This window comes from Macaca mulatta, chromosome 3 (genome assembly GCF_049350105.2).
Source record: "Macaca mulatta isolate MMU2019108-1 chromosome 3, T2T-MMU8v2.0, whole genome shotgun sequence".
Classification (NCBI taxonomy): domain Eukaryota; kingdom Metazoa; phylum Chordata; class Mammalia; order Primates; family Cercopithecidae; genus Macaca; species Macaca mulatta.
The window spans coordinates 88775619-88789397 of NC_133408.1; the positions used below are offsets into that span (position 1 = coordinate 88775619).

General features: G+C 39.9%; 1 long non-coding RNA gene across 3 annotated transcripts in view; it reads left to right on the forward strand.

The window, feature by feature from the left end:
- Window positions 1-11387, forward strand: part of LOC106997448 (uncharacterized) — a 45036-nt gene extending 33649 nt beyond the window's left edge. Inside the window, exon 5 of one of the 3 annotated variants that reach the window (XR_001443620.3) lies at window positions 11291-11387. This is a non-coding gene — a long non-coding RNA (uncharacterized LOC106997448). The remainder of the gene's footprint in view (window positions 1-11290) is intronic. The other 2 variants (XR_003728155.2, XR_003728154.2) reach the window with 2 other exon arrangements.
- The last annotated feature ends 2392 nt before the right edge of the window (window positions 11388-13779 follow it).

Sequence of the window (13779 nt, forward strand, 5' to 3'; positions counted from 1 at the left end):
TTATGTTTATGCAAATATCCCTAAATTAAAAAAAAATCTGAATTCTGAATTTCTGGTCCTAAGCATTTTGGATAAGTGATACTCAACAGCATTGGAGTCAGGCAGATATGGGTTTATCCTCTTAGCTCTTTAGTTGTAAAATAGGAATAATACTGCCACTTTATGAGAATAAAATAACGTAGTCCATATAAAACTCTTAGCCATTATCTGACATATCTTAAGTACTCAATAAGCATCTTAAAAAAATCATTTAATTTCATGACAACTCTAAGATTACAGTAAATGATTATTTGTTTTAAAATATCTCCATTAATTAAAAAGATTACCATTTAAGTTGTGTTGGGAATCTTAATGGTATTATTTTGGTGTATTATGTTTAGTGCAATGGCTTAGTAAATACTTAATGTACTAAACACTTAAATATATAGCATACATTCAGTAATGATTCATTTATACACACTTTTGATCTTCCTATTCATGTGGCTGGGCTGTGCTCAAATTACATTCCCTTGTGTTCTGTATTTTCCTATTTCTGCAATCACACACTGTAAACTATAACACGTACATATTCTATTATGACGCATGTCAGGTGTTTTCTTCCTCTAAGTCCCAAGGTTTTTGGAAAGGGACTTTTGGTGAGTCATAGTCTCGTTCTCTTGTGGTGAAGTGTGTGACCTTATCATCTGCCTACCGCCTCTAAGCATTGTTTCTTGAAATAAGGCCACAGTTCCCTAAATGTGACTGCCTGCAGCTCCTTTGGTCTTGCTGTAGCTGCATTCCTGGAATTGCCCTTCATAGGTCTCCAGGGGCCTCCTGGGAACTGGAGAGCATTTTGTAATGGAGATGTCAGATACCTAAGTAAATTACCTTTAATTATGGAAAGCACAAAAGCTCAGAACAGAATTAGTGATCAAAATGGATTAATGGATTATCTTTCTATTAGTAATAATTAAGAGAAATACAAATTTAAATACAGAACTCCTACCTTCACATTTAAAAATACAATCTCAGACTGGGTGCAGTGGCTCACACCTGTAATCCCAGCTCTTTGAGAGGCCAAGGTAAGGGGATTGCTTGAGCTCAGGAGTTTGAGACCAGCCTAGTGAAACCCCGTCTCTACAAAAATTTAAAAAATTAGCCAGGCGTGGTGGTGCATGCCTGTAGTCCCAGCTACTTGGGAGGCTGAGATGGGAGAAATGCTTGAGCCTAGGGAGGTCGCACCACTGCACTCCAGGCTGGGTGACAGTGACCCTGTCTCAAAAATAAAAAATGAAAACAACTCTCAGATTGTGTAACTGAGTATGAGAAAGCCAATTTACTTTTTAAAAAGTTTATTCTTTAAGAAAATATTAAAAACACATTTGTAATGGTTTTATTGGATTACAAGCATGTTAAGAATTTTGCTGGTTTCAAGAAAAGAAAAAATCAGTTTGTGTGTATATTAAACCAATACTAGGAGTTGAGACATTAAAAAAAAGGATTTGATTTATAATGTTCACTCATTAATTGAACAGATATTTATTAACCACCCAATATCACCAGGCACTGGTCTAGCTGCTAAAGTTATAGCTGTGAATAAAAGAGACAGATGAAAAAAAAAATTAGTACCCTCACATTTGAAAAAAAATATTTCAATAAACAAAATATTTAGAAAAAATGGTGAAAGAATGATGAGCCAAAACAACTCTTTAAGTTCAGCGAATGTCAAAGAAGCAGTCAATCAAACCCCACATGATGAGTCAGGGATAGCCACATTATTTCCAATACAAAAGATTATTTACAAAAACAAAACAAAGTTAAAAATAGAAACAGGCTGGGTACAGTGGCTCATGTCTGTAATCCCAGCACTTTGCGAAGCCAAGATGGGCAGATCACTTGAGTTCAGGAGTTCGACACCAGCCTGGGCAACATGGCAAAACCCCGTCTCTACCACAAATACAAAAATTAGCCAGGCACGGTGATGCACACCTGTGGTCCCAGCTACTAGGGAGGCTGAGGTGGGAGGATCATTTGAACATGGGAGGCAGAGGTTGCAGTGAGCCAAGACTGTGCCTCTGCACTCCAACTTGGTGACAGAATGAGACCCCATCTCAAAATAAATAAATAAATAAGAAAACAGAAACAAACACGCATTACAGACAGCTAAGAAAATTACCTTGAAAATGACAATAATGAGCAGAGTAGTCAATGTTAGCCATTTAAAATGTTAAACTTAATGTATCCACAAGTAATGCTAAAGTAATCTATAAATCCATCAGATCCAATGAGACAAGATTCCAGGGATAGAATAAAATAAAAGTTAAGATGAGAGAAAATGAAACAACCATCTGAATGCTCTGACAAGGTATATATCTTGATGAGGTCCCTTGGATGCTTGATAGGCCCTTACTATGTATTCAGAAATTCTATTTATTTTATTTTATTTTTATTTTATTTGCATTTTTTAATTCCTCCTGTAAACCTGAAATAAGGAATTCTATTTCTTTTGTTCAATAAGAGCAATCGTGTTCTGGCAGCTTGGGCCATATGAACTAAACTCAGAAGAGACCTAAATTGACAGAGCAGGAGCATTGCCATCTTGGACACGCAATGCCATTTTAAAGTTCCCCTTGATCAAATACCACCTAAATCCAAAGGGCATCAGCCTAATGGCTAAGGTCAGCATGACTATAAACCACAAATGACATTTCTGACCAGAAACATTCCAATCCTAAGATAAACCCCTCCTTGACCAGAGACATGCCATCCTTGATATAACCTCCCCTCCGGCTGGAGAGATGGCAGCCCCAAGATAACCTCCCCTCCAACAATCGACATCCAACCCTGCAATAAACTTCTCCTCCACACAGAAACATTCCAAGCCTGTGATAAGCTCTCTCATCCTAAAACCCTTAAATAGTCTGTAAGAGAGAGTACTCCTGACCAAAAATCGGCCAGAAGCCCCTCTCAGGTTTATTCTCCAAAATAAACCCATCTTTGACTGTTGAGCCGCTTTTTGTGTTTCTTTCCTCAAACTCTTAAACAAGCCAGACTGTTTATGTCACTTTATTCATTAATACAAAATCCTCATAGATATTCAGGAGACCTTCCTTCAGATAAAAAGGGACTTAGGGCTGGGCATGGTGGCTCATGTCTGTAATCCTGCACTTTGGGAGGCTGAGGTGGGCAGATCACTTGAGGCCAGGAGTTTGAGACCAGCTTGGCCAACATGGTGAAACCTGTCTCAACTAAAAATACAAAAAAATTAGCTAGGTGTTGTGGTATGCACCTGTAATCCCAGCTACTAGGGAGGCTGAGGCAGGAGAATCACTTGAACCCGGGAGTTAGAGGCTTTAGTGAGCCAAGATCATGCCATTGCACTCCAGCCTGGGCAACAGAGCAAGACTATCAGAAAAAGAAAAAAAAAAAAAAAAAGGGGGACTTGGATGAATTTAAGGAGGTCTTCATCTAGACTGTGGAAGAGCTGAAAGAATTATCCTGTGGAAAGCTGTTCATTTAAAACATGTATGCTGAGTACTTACTGTGTACCTAGTACTGTACTAAGTGCTGAGGATCCAGATTTGAATAAAATCAGTTCAAACCCTCAAAGAGCTCACAATTTGATGGGGCAACACTGAGGAATCATTATAATACATTAGGGGGGATGTAGGAGGCATTAGATAAACAGACGAAAAAGTGGTGATCTGGAGAATGAGTAATGGCTTCCTAAAGGTGATATTTTAGTTGAACTGTAAAGGACAGATAGTGGAAAAAATTCATTCAGGCCTCAGCAACCAATATTTACAAGGATATAGAGTAGGAAACAGCAAGTGTTACTATCAGTGATGTGTGAGGCCCTTTGGTTGTACTAATAGGAAATGATATCAGAAAGAAAGGCTGGAACTAGTTGTTTCAGAGCCATGGAGAGACAAGGAAAAGAACAATATGATCAAATTCACGTTTCAGAAGAATCCTTCTGGCAATGTTGTGGAGGACAGGGGAGCTATGGGAAGTAAAGGAAGGAAGATAGGAGGGCTGTTCCAATAGACCAGGCAAAAATTGATGAAAGTCTGAATTAAGTCCGTAGAAGTTCAAATCTGTGGGATTTTATCTGAACATAAGTGAGCGTTTAGCTAAAGAAAACCCATTTTGAAGGACAGCATTGGACATACACCAACAAATATTTTTGCGTGGATTCTCTTTCTTCTCAAAACCATCTGAACAATCAGCAAACTACTTGGTATGTCTCTCTCTTATTAGACATTAGATTTCTGTCTGCCTAGTGGTGTTCAGGAGATAACCTAAATCACTGACAAGATTTTCAGAGGGAATAGACTGTAATAATATTAAATCTACCTATTAAATACTGAAGTCTAACAATCACCTAACCAGGTAGTAGGAAACTGAGGTCTTTGATTGTACCAGGATTTCTCAAAAGTTCGGAACTGGTAAGGGAGTAAAATTAGATCATGCTGGTTCTTAAAAACTATGGAGAAGAAAATAGGGTTTCTTGCACAGTTAAGAGCTAGGTTTGCCAGGCACAGTAGTTCATGCTGGTAATCCTAGCATTTTGGGAGGCCGAGACAGGAGGATCTGTTAAGCACAGGAATTTGAGACCAGTCTGGGTAACATGGTCAGATCTTCCCTCTACGAAAAATAATGATAATAAAAAGAATGTCCTTCCTAAGCAGTCCGTGAAGCTTCCTTTTCTTTTTTCTTTCATTTTTGAGACAGGGTCTCCTTGCTCTGTTACCCAGGCCAGAGTGTTAGTGGTGCAACCATGGCTCACTTCAGCTTTGACATCCGGCTCAAGAGATCCTCCCACCTCAGCCTTTCAAGTAGCTAGAACTATGGTCACACACCACCATGCCCAGCTCATTTTTGTAATGTTTGTAGAGATGGTGTTTCACCATGTTGCCCAGGCTGGTCTCGAACTCGTGAGCTCAAGCGATCTGCCCACCTCAGCCTCCTAAAGTGCTGGGATAACAGGTGTGAGCCACCATGCCCAGCCAATGAAGCTTTTTAAACTTTAACTTTAAAGTTCATATTCTAAAACACATGTGTTCATGAGGGCACTGAAATAGCTATATAGAAAACTACATAGTAAAAATTTTTATTTATTGACATTGTTTTTCAAAACTTCATCAATCTATAAGGTAAATGAATAATTTCTAAAGTTAGTATGTGGCTTATTTTATAATAAAAAGCTCTTGTTTTAAATTAAAACTAAAATTGGCCAGGTGCGGTGGCTCATGCCTGTAATCCCAGCAGTTTGGGAGGCCAAGGCAGGTGGACAGCTTGAGGCCAGGAGTTCGAGACCAGCCTGGCTAACATGGTGAAACCCTGTCTACTAAAAATACAAAAATACTCTGGGTGTGGTAATGCATGCTTGTAATCCAAGTTATTTCGGAGACAGAGGCAGGAGAATTGCTTGAACCCAGAAGACGGAGGTTGCAGTGAGCCGAGATCATGCCACTGCACTCCAGCTTGGGCGACAGGTAAAGACTCTGTCTCCAAAAAAAGAAAAATATAATAAAACTAAAATTATACACTGTTTACATTTTTAAATTCTAAAATCAGTGTGATTTATTTAAAACTCGGAAGCAGGCAAGGGAATAAACAGGAAGCTTTGCTTAATCTGTTAATAAGACCAAGTAAGTGGATGTAAACAATGTTAGTACTAAGCAAATATCTACATACTTGATACATGTGTCAAAGCCTTCTCTTTTGAGAGGAAACTTTCATTACTAGGAAAGAAACCCTGTGGAGGTTCTTGCTACTGCTGTGCAGTGTGTGTGGGGTAGCTGCCATTTTTCCCTTCTTCTTATTCTTTTTTTTTTTTTGGATGGAGTTGCCCTCTTGTTGCCCAGGCTGGAGTACAATGATAAATGATGAGATCTGGTGTCACTGCAACCAGTGATCTCCTGCGTCAGCCACCTGAGCAGCTGGGATTACAGGCGCCCACCATCACGCCCAGCTAATTTTTGTATTTTTAGTAGAAACAGCGTTTCACCGTGTTGGCTGGGCTGTTCTCGAACTCCTGACCTCAGGTGATCCGCCCACCTCAGCCTCCCAAAGTGCTGGGATTACAGGCGTGAGCCACTGCATCCGGCCCATTTTTCCTTCTTCTAAACTTTGTCAAGCTTTCAAGCCCACAACGTGTACAAAGAAGGACTAAGTAATACTAGCTTTTCATAACTAAATAGTCCACAGAAATATGTTAATTAAAAGTTTAGACTGGAGCAAAAGGAAGATTGGAGAATTTTTAACACCTCAAAGTGACAACCATATAGGGGTTGGGAGCGACTGTTATTAACAAGTCCCAGAAACCAGCAGAGACTAAGAATGAATTGGAGCCAATTGGTCAAGAAAACAAAATGAGATTAAATCGTCATTTTAAAAAACTAAAGAGTAGTAAGGATACATACAAAAGTTTTTGTTTTCTAAATTTTATTCTAAGTTATCTTTAAAGCAGGGTTTTTAGACACAGCACCCCTTTTCGTAACGAATATATTGTAATGCTCCCTGTACTGCCTTGAGGTGAAATTTACAGACAATATAACTTACCTACACACATGATTTTTAAAAAGTTATAAGGCCTTGCTTGTAATATAGAAGATAAATAAAAGGGAGATACTCAACAGCAAAATAATATGTATTTTGATACGTAAGTGTTTGTACACAACCCCATTAAGGCATCATAAAGGAACCCAAAGCAGGGGATGTGGCAGGTGTGTTGCGTGGATGACCCAGGACGCAGAGCAGTGCTGCTGTCAGTTGGTAAATTCCAAATACAACGTGGTACAACAGGGTGCAAAATTCCTTCTGTTTAGACATTAGTCATATCCCTGGAAAATTCAGTGTATATTAAACTATACCTAAAATTATATATACATATATATGTGTAATAGTACAAGAGTGGTAAAGGAAGGAGTTGTTAAAAAAAAAAAAAAAAAAAAAAAAAAAAAAAAGATTAACTGAAAGTCAGGACGCTTGATTTCTTTCTTTCTTTTTTTTTTTTGAGCTAGAGTCTTGCTCTGTTGCCCAGGCTGGACCAACAGCCTGTAATCCCAGCACTTTGGGAGGCTGAGGGAGGTGGATAACTTGAGGTCAGGAGTTCGAGACCAGCCTGGGCAACATGATGAAACCCCGTCTCTGCTAAAAATACAAAAATTAGCTGGGTGTGGTGGTGCTGTGCCTGTAGTAACAGCTGCTTGGGAGGCTGAGGTGGGAGAATCACTTCAACCCGGGAGGCGGAGATTGCAGTGAGCCAAGATCATACTACTGCACTCCAGTCTGGGCCACAGAGTGAGATTCCATCTGAAAAAAAGAAAAAAAGAAAGAAAGAAAGAAAAAAAAAACCACTCTTTCCAGGTTTTAGGCTGGTGGTGAACCCATGACCTACAGCTGTGGAGAGAAACGCCTTTGTATTTCGCTTGAGCTTTAGCGTTCCCACAGGGCTTGCACGGCTATCATCTCATCCATAAGATGACTACTCCAAGGCAACGTAAGCAAAGTGTTTATCCCAGTCCCTGGAACATACAAAGCCCTCAAGAAATGATAGTTATCAGCGGGCGCGGTGGCTCACACCTGTAATCCCAGCACTTTGGGAGGCCGAGGCGGGCGGATCACGAGGTCAGGAGATCGAGACCATTCTGGCTAACACAGTGAAACCCCGTCTCTACTAAAAATACAAAAAAATTAGCTGGGTGTGGTGGCGGGCACCTGTAGTTCCAGCTACTCGGGAGGCTGAGGCAGGAGAATGGCGTGAACCTGGGAGGCGGAGCTTGCGGTGAGCCGAGATCGCACCACTGCACTCCAGCCTGGGTGACGGAGCGAGACTCCGTCTCAAAAAAAAAAAAAAAAAAAAGGAAATGATAGTTATCATTACTGGTCAGGCGTGGTGGCTCACGCCTGTAGTCACAGCACTTTGGGAGGTCGAGGCTGGCAGATCATGAGGTCAGGAGATCAAGACCATCCTGGCTAACACGGTGAAACCCCATCTCTACTAAAAATACAAAAAACTTACAGGGCGTGGTGGCAGGTGCCTGTAGTTCTAGCTACTCGGGAAGCTGAGGCAGAAGAATTGCTTGAACATGGGAGGCAGAGCTTGCAGTGAGCAGAGATCGCCACTGCACTCCAGCCTGGATGACAGAGCGAGACTCTGTCTCAAAAAAAAAAAAAAAAAAAAAAAAAGGAAAAGAAAAGAAATGGTAGTTATCATTACCGACATAGACTGATACCTAGGATATATATATTTCTTTGAGATAGGGTCTTGCTCTGTCACCCAGGCTGGAGTGTGGTGGTGCGATCATGGCTCACTGCAGCCTTGACCAGCCTTGACCTCCAAGGTTACAGCGATCCTTCCACCTTGGCTTCCCAAGTGGCTGGGACCCCAGGTGCACACCACCACGCCTAATTTTTGTATTTTTGGTAGAGACGAGGTTTTGCTATCTTGCCCAGGCTGGTCTCGAACTTCTGAGCTCAAGCGATCCACCCGCCTTGGCCTCCCAAAGTGCTGGGATTACAGGTGTGAGCCACCGCTCCCAGCAAGATATATATTTTAAGTGAAAAGAGCAGGCAGCTTTTGTACATTTGGTATGATTTCATTTCAGTAGGAACTTTTTGTCCACCAATGTATCTATTCCTCCTGAAGATAGTAGGTATTTAATAAATATCTGTTGAAGAAATACATTTCTATAAAAGGAAATTGTGCCATTTGCTAGTCTGCACATAGAAAAAATCTGGAAGAATCTGGAGGAGTAGTGTATGAGCTTGCCAGGGCTGCAATAACAAGGTACCACAGACCGGGTGGGTTGAACAGACATTTATTTTCCCCCAGTTCTGGAGGCGAGAAGTCCAAGATCAAGGTGTCAGCTGGTTTGTTTTTATCTGAGGCCTCTCTCCTTGGCTTGCAGATGGCCACTTTCCCTGTGTTCTCACGTGGTGTTTTCCTCCGTATATGAGCATCCCTGGTATTTGTGTGTCCAAATTTCGTCTTCTTGTAAGGATACTGGTCAGACTGGGTTAGGGCACACTCCTATCTCCAAATACAGTCACCTACTGAGGTACTGAGGACTGGGGCTTCAACATGGATTTTGAGGGGACACAATTCAGTCCATAAAAGGTGGGATTATGAAATATTCATTTTTCCTAAATAATATTTTCTACAATGTTTCTGAATATCTAAATATTTTACTAGGAGCCTATATGGCAGACATACCTGATAATAATAACTGAAGCATAGCCTGAGAATGACTCTATGGCCTAAGAAGAACGGGTTGGTCAGAGTCTCCACCTAAGAAACTGGGAGTGGCCAACCTGGAGATTCACTCCTTATCTATGAAGGACCTTTGAACCTCTGGGCCATTCCCTGTAATGCAGGACATGCAAGGAACTGAGGCCCTTTGTTTTGGGTTAAATGGAGGTTGCTAGGTAGAGGTTGCTAGGTGGAGGCTACTAGGTGGAGGTGCTAAGTGAAGATGCTATATAAATTGCATGGTTTTTTTTGTTGTTGTTGAGATGGGGTCTTACTTTGTTGCCCATGCTGGTCTCAAACTCCTGGCCTCAAACGATCCTCCCAACCTGGCCTCCCATAGTGTTGGGATTGCTGGCCAGAGTCACCATGCCTGGCCAAACTACATGCTTGTTACAAATGATAGCAGTCTTCCTGTCCAGCCCACTGCCACTGGACCACCCCTGTATGTAAGTCCTCAATAAACTCTATATCTTGTTTGCTGGCACCAGGTCTCTTCTTTGGCCTCTTGGACACAGTGCCATCCCTACAGGAGTTAATAGGGGTCAGTACAATAGACCCTAATTATTTTATAATATGGAAAGGCAATAAATTAGAATAAGGCAAAAATACTGTGTTTATATTTAAAATATAGTTAGATTATAGGCTTTGATACTTATAAACAGATTTTTCATTTATAAGAACATCTCCTGGGGCATTTGAAAGTCATGAAGGATGGAGGGCAATTCTTTTTGTTCACTATTGACCCGGACATTGCAAGACATACAGCATCTCCTCCCCATAACCATTGCTAGTAGTACTCCCTTTTCATCCCTCTGGCAAACAAAAAATATGCCCTGAGAGTTTCCGAAAACTCTCTTATTGATAACAACCACTTTAAAGTATAATTTTATATGAACTTTGCAAATGTTTAAAACATTTTCTTCTTTTCCCTCCTTCCTTAGTTTTCTTTTAAAGTAATAATGGAATGGGGGGCGGTGAGGAGAAATCATGCTAATTACCTTTAGTTCTGCCAGCGGGAAGCTTGACTGTGTCTGAGTCATGGCAGAGTTTCATGATGGCTGTTGTGTAAAGACAGTTAAACCTCTTGTAGCTTATTCAAATTCTTGCAGTTTATTCAAATTGCAGGTATGATGCTCAGGAGAAAATATGATAATAATACTAACGTCTAGTGAGTTCTGAACATGTAGCAGGCACTGTCCTAAGTGCTCCACATATGCAGATTCTTTACAAAAACCCCAGAAGGTAGGTTCTATTATCTGACAGATGAAGAAACAGGCACAGGAAAGTGAACTGACCTGTAAATGATGAAGCTGTGCTTCAAAGCAATCACCAAGCAAGTGCTTTATGTACATTATTCATGTAATCCCCACAGAAACAATGACATCACTGCCATTACCTCCATTTTATAGATCTTACACATTTGGAAAGTAGGAGGCTCAAATCTCCTGGGAAATACATGGCGTATATGCACACTGTTTATTAACATGTACAAAATAATGGCAAACAAGGCCAAAGTTATTGCCACAATCAAATCAATGTGGAGAACCAAATAAATTCTGTAAATATCATATTCTCTTTCAAATCTATTTAAGTTAAAGATCAGTCACTTCTCATAGAATTTTCTGAGGTTCTGCCTGAGTATCTTACTGGATATTGTGGAGAAGTGACTTATAAGTATGATATTCATTTTCCCCTAGAGTTAATAAAAAATCACTCAATTGGGCTAAGAGTTGTCCCAGTTTTGAAAACTGGTCTTTTTAAAACAGAAGCAATATTGTGACAAATGCAATAAAGAACTTTACTTTCATTTTGTTAAGAGCAGGCAGTCCCAGAGTTTTATCTGCAAAATATACATTTTTGTATAATATGTTCACATGGATACATAACATTTTATATGACTTTCACTTAAAAATATAACATTTTCCTTGTTTCTGTAGTTCTCATAATGATAAATTGTAATGGGCGCACAACATTTTTTTGAGTGGATGTTAAATTTACTCAATTTTTTAAATTGTTGATCATTTGGGTTATTCTAATTTTTCTCTACTCTAGATTGAATGCAGCAACAAAGAGCTTTGTGCTGAAAGTTTTTAAAATCACCTTTATAATTCCTTTAACTAAATTCCTAGAAGTGGGATTTTTAGGTAAGTGTATGTAAATGACTTTGATTTGATACATCTTCTGCTATACTAAATCAAAAGCTATACTCATCTTCGGCATCTTTCTTTGTTAGCTTCTCCACTTCATTCTTTCCATCAGCTGAACACCATCTGTCAATGGCCACTTACTTTGCCTGACTTTCTCAAGTTGTCCCTGGTTACTTCCTTGGAGACAAAAGCAACCTGTGATGAGGTCAGAAGTATCATGTTCACACTAAAGAGGCAAGGCCTCTGATGAGTAGCTGAGTGAAATCCCATCTCTGACCTCAGTGCTTCTGCTACCTTTCATGAAGGCCATCCTTTGTTCCAGCACACTGACAGAAATAAAAATTCTCTCTAAGCTGACAAATGGAGTGGGTCATAAGTGAACACTGTGACAGATTTCAGACATCATACAGACCTCATATTGGCCTAAAAGATAAAAATCACAGACAATATATCATTTGGCAGCTTGAATGACAAAACAATGTGATTTTAAATGAAAATACTTTTAATTTGCTCCTACAAATGAATTAATGAGTTTTCCTTCTACAATCAATTCTATTTGCTGTAATTTCTAAACAGCTGATAGATTAAAATTATATGATTAGTTAAAATAACTATTTTTTGTTAAATTTTTTTTTGGCTGGGCATGGTGGCTCATGCCTATAATTCAAGCACTTTGGGAGGCCGAGGGAGGAGGATCGCTTGAGCCCAGGAGTTCTAGACTAGCCTAGGCAACATAGTGAGGCCCTATCTCAACAATAACAACAACAAAAGCAACAATAACGAAATTAGCCAGGCATGGTGTAGTCCTATCAATAGTCTGATCTTTCCAGAAAGAATATCACCAAAGTACTAATCAGAACTACCTACAGATTCAGTTCTCAGAAGCTGGTGTAGTGCCTGTAGTCCCAGCTACTTGGGAGGCTGAGGCAGGAGGATTGCTTGAGCCCAGGAGATTGAGGCTGCCATGAGCAGGAATTGTACCATTGCACTCCAGCCTGAGTGACAGAGTGAGACTCCATCTCTTAAAAGAAAAGAAAAAGAAAATTAACTTTTACTTTTTAAAAAGTTATTTTTATGGTTATTTTCTTGTTTTTTCTTTTTTCTGAGACTGGGTCTCACTCTTGTCCATGCTGGAGTACAGTGGCAGGATCATGGCTCACTGCAGCCTTGAACTCCTGGGCTCAAGCCATCCTCCTGCCTCAGCCTTCCAAGTAGCTGGGACCACAGGTGTGTGCTACCATGCCCAGCTAATTTTGTATTTTTTTGTAGAGATGGGGGTCTCCCTATGTTTCCCAGGCTGGTCTCAAACTCTTGGGTTCAAGCAATCCACCTGTCTCAGCCTCCCAAAGTGCCGGGATTATAGGCATGAGCCACCATGCCAGGGTGGTTAGTTGTTAATAAGCAAATAATTTGCTGTTCTATGGTATAATTTTTAATTACAAGTTAGAGAGTTTTTGGTTATTTCAGAATCTGATTTTGGAAGAAAGATGTTGTGCAATGCCTCCAAATAAGAAAAAGAAGATATTTTATTTTCAGGTTATTTACAGTATATCCTCATTTCAGTCATTTTGCTTTATTGGGAAAAGCTATCATTATACTATTGTCAAATCACTCATATTTCATTATTACGAGAGATTTGACAACTCATTTGTTTTGTGTTTAAAAAACTATCTAGAACTGTATACTTCTTTTATAAATAACAAAGCCATGTTACACAGATAACGAGGATTAGGTCATTAATAAGGAAACAGGCTTAACTGTTCTAGAGTTGTATTTGATGAGAGGAAAATCTTCCTGGTTGTCCATTTGTTGACTAAAAAGAGAAGGTTGTGATATATTTGAGTAGGTTAACAAAGTTGTTGTCTCTCCCTATGGTTACATCCTGAAAAGTTGTGTTTGTGTGTATGAGAGAGACAGCTGAAGAGTGAGACCAAGAGATGAACTGAAAGTGTTGTTTGAAACAGTTTAGGTGCAGTCCTGCTTGCAAGTAGAGACGCTTCCTGCAGGTAAGATTAGATTTTTACATGACTTCTGATTGAAGGCTGCATGCTTTGGGTTCTAGGTGTTTACTTTTAGGCCTCAGAGCTTTGGAAAAAAGGTGCTTTTTTCTTTTGAACAGGTTTTCTTACTGATTGCTTATTTTGATTTAGAAAAATTCTCAACCTAGAATTTAAACAAGAACAGGAGGATCCTGATTTCATATTTGTTGACATACCCCAAAAGCCCTCCTCATCCACTCAACTTCACAAATGGCTCAATCTGTCTGGTATAGCTTTAGGGATAATCACTAGCTTCTTGTACTTGGGACTATGAGGTCTAAGCAAAGGGCACATCACCAAGGAATGAAATACGGACTAGTTTATCAGGTGCACCAGCACCACCTAGTGGTCTTGA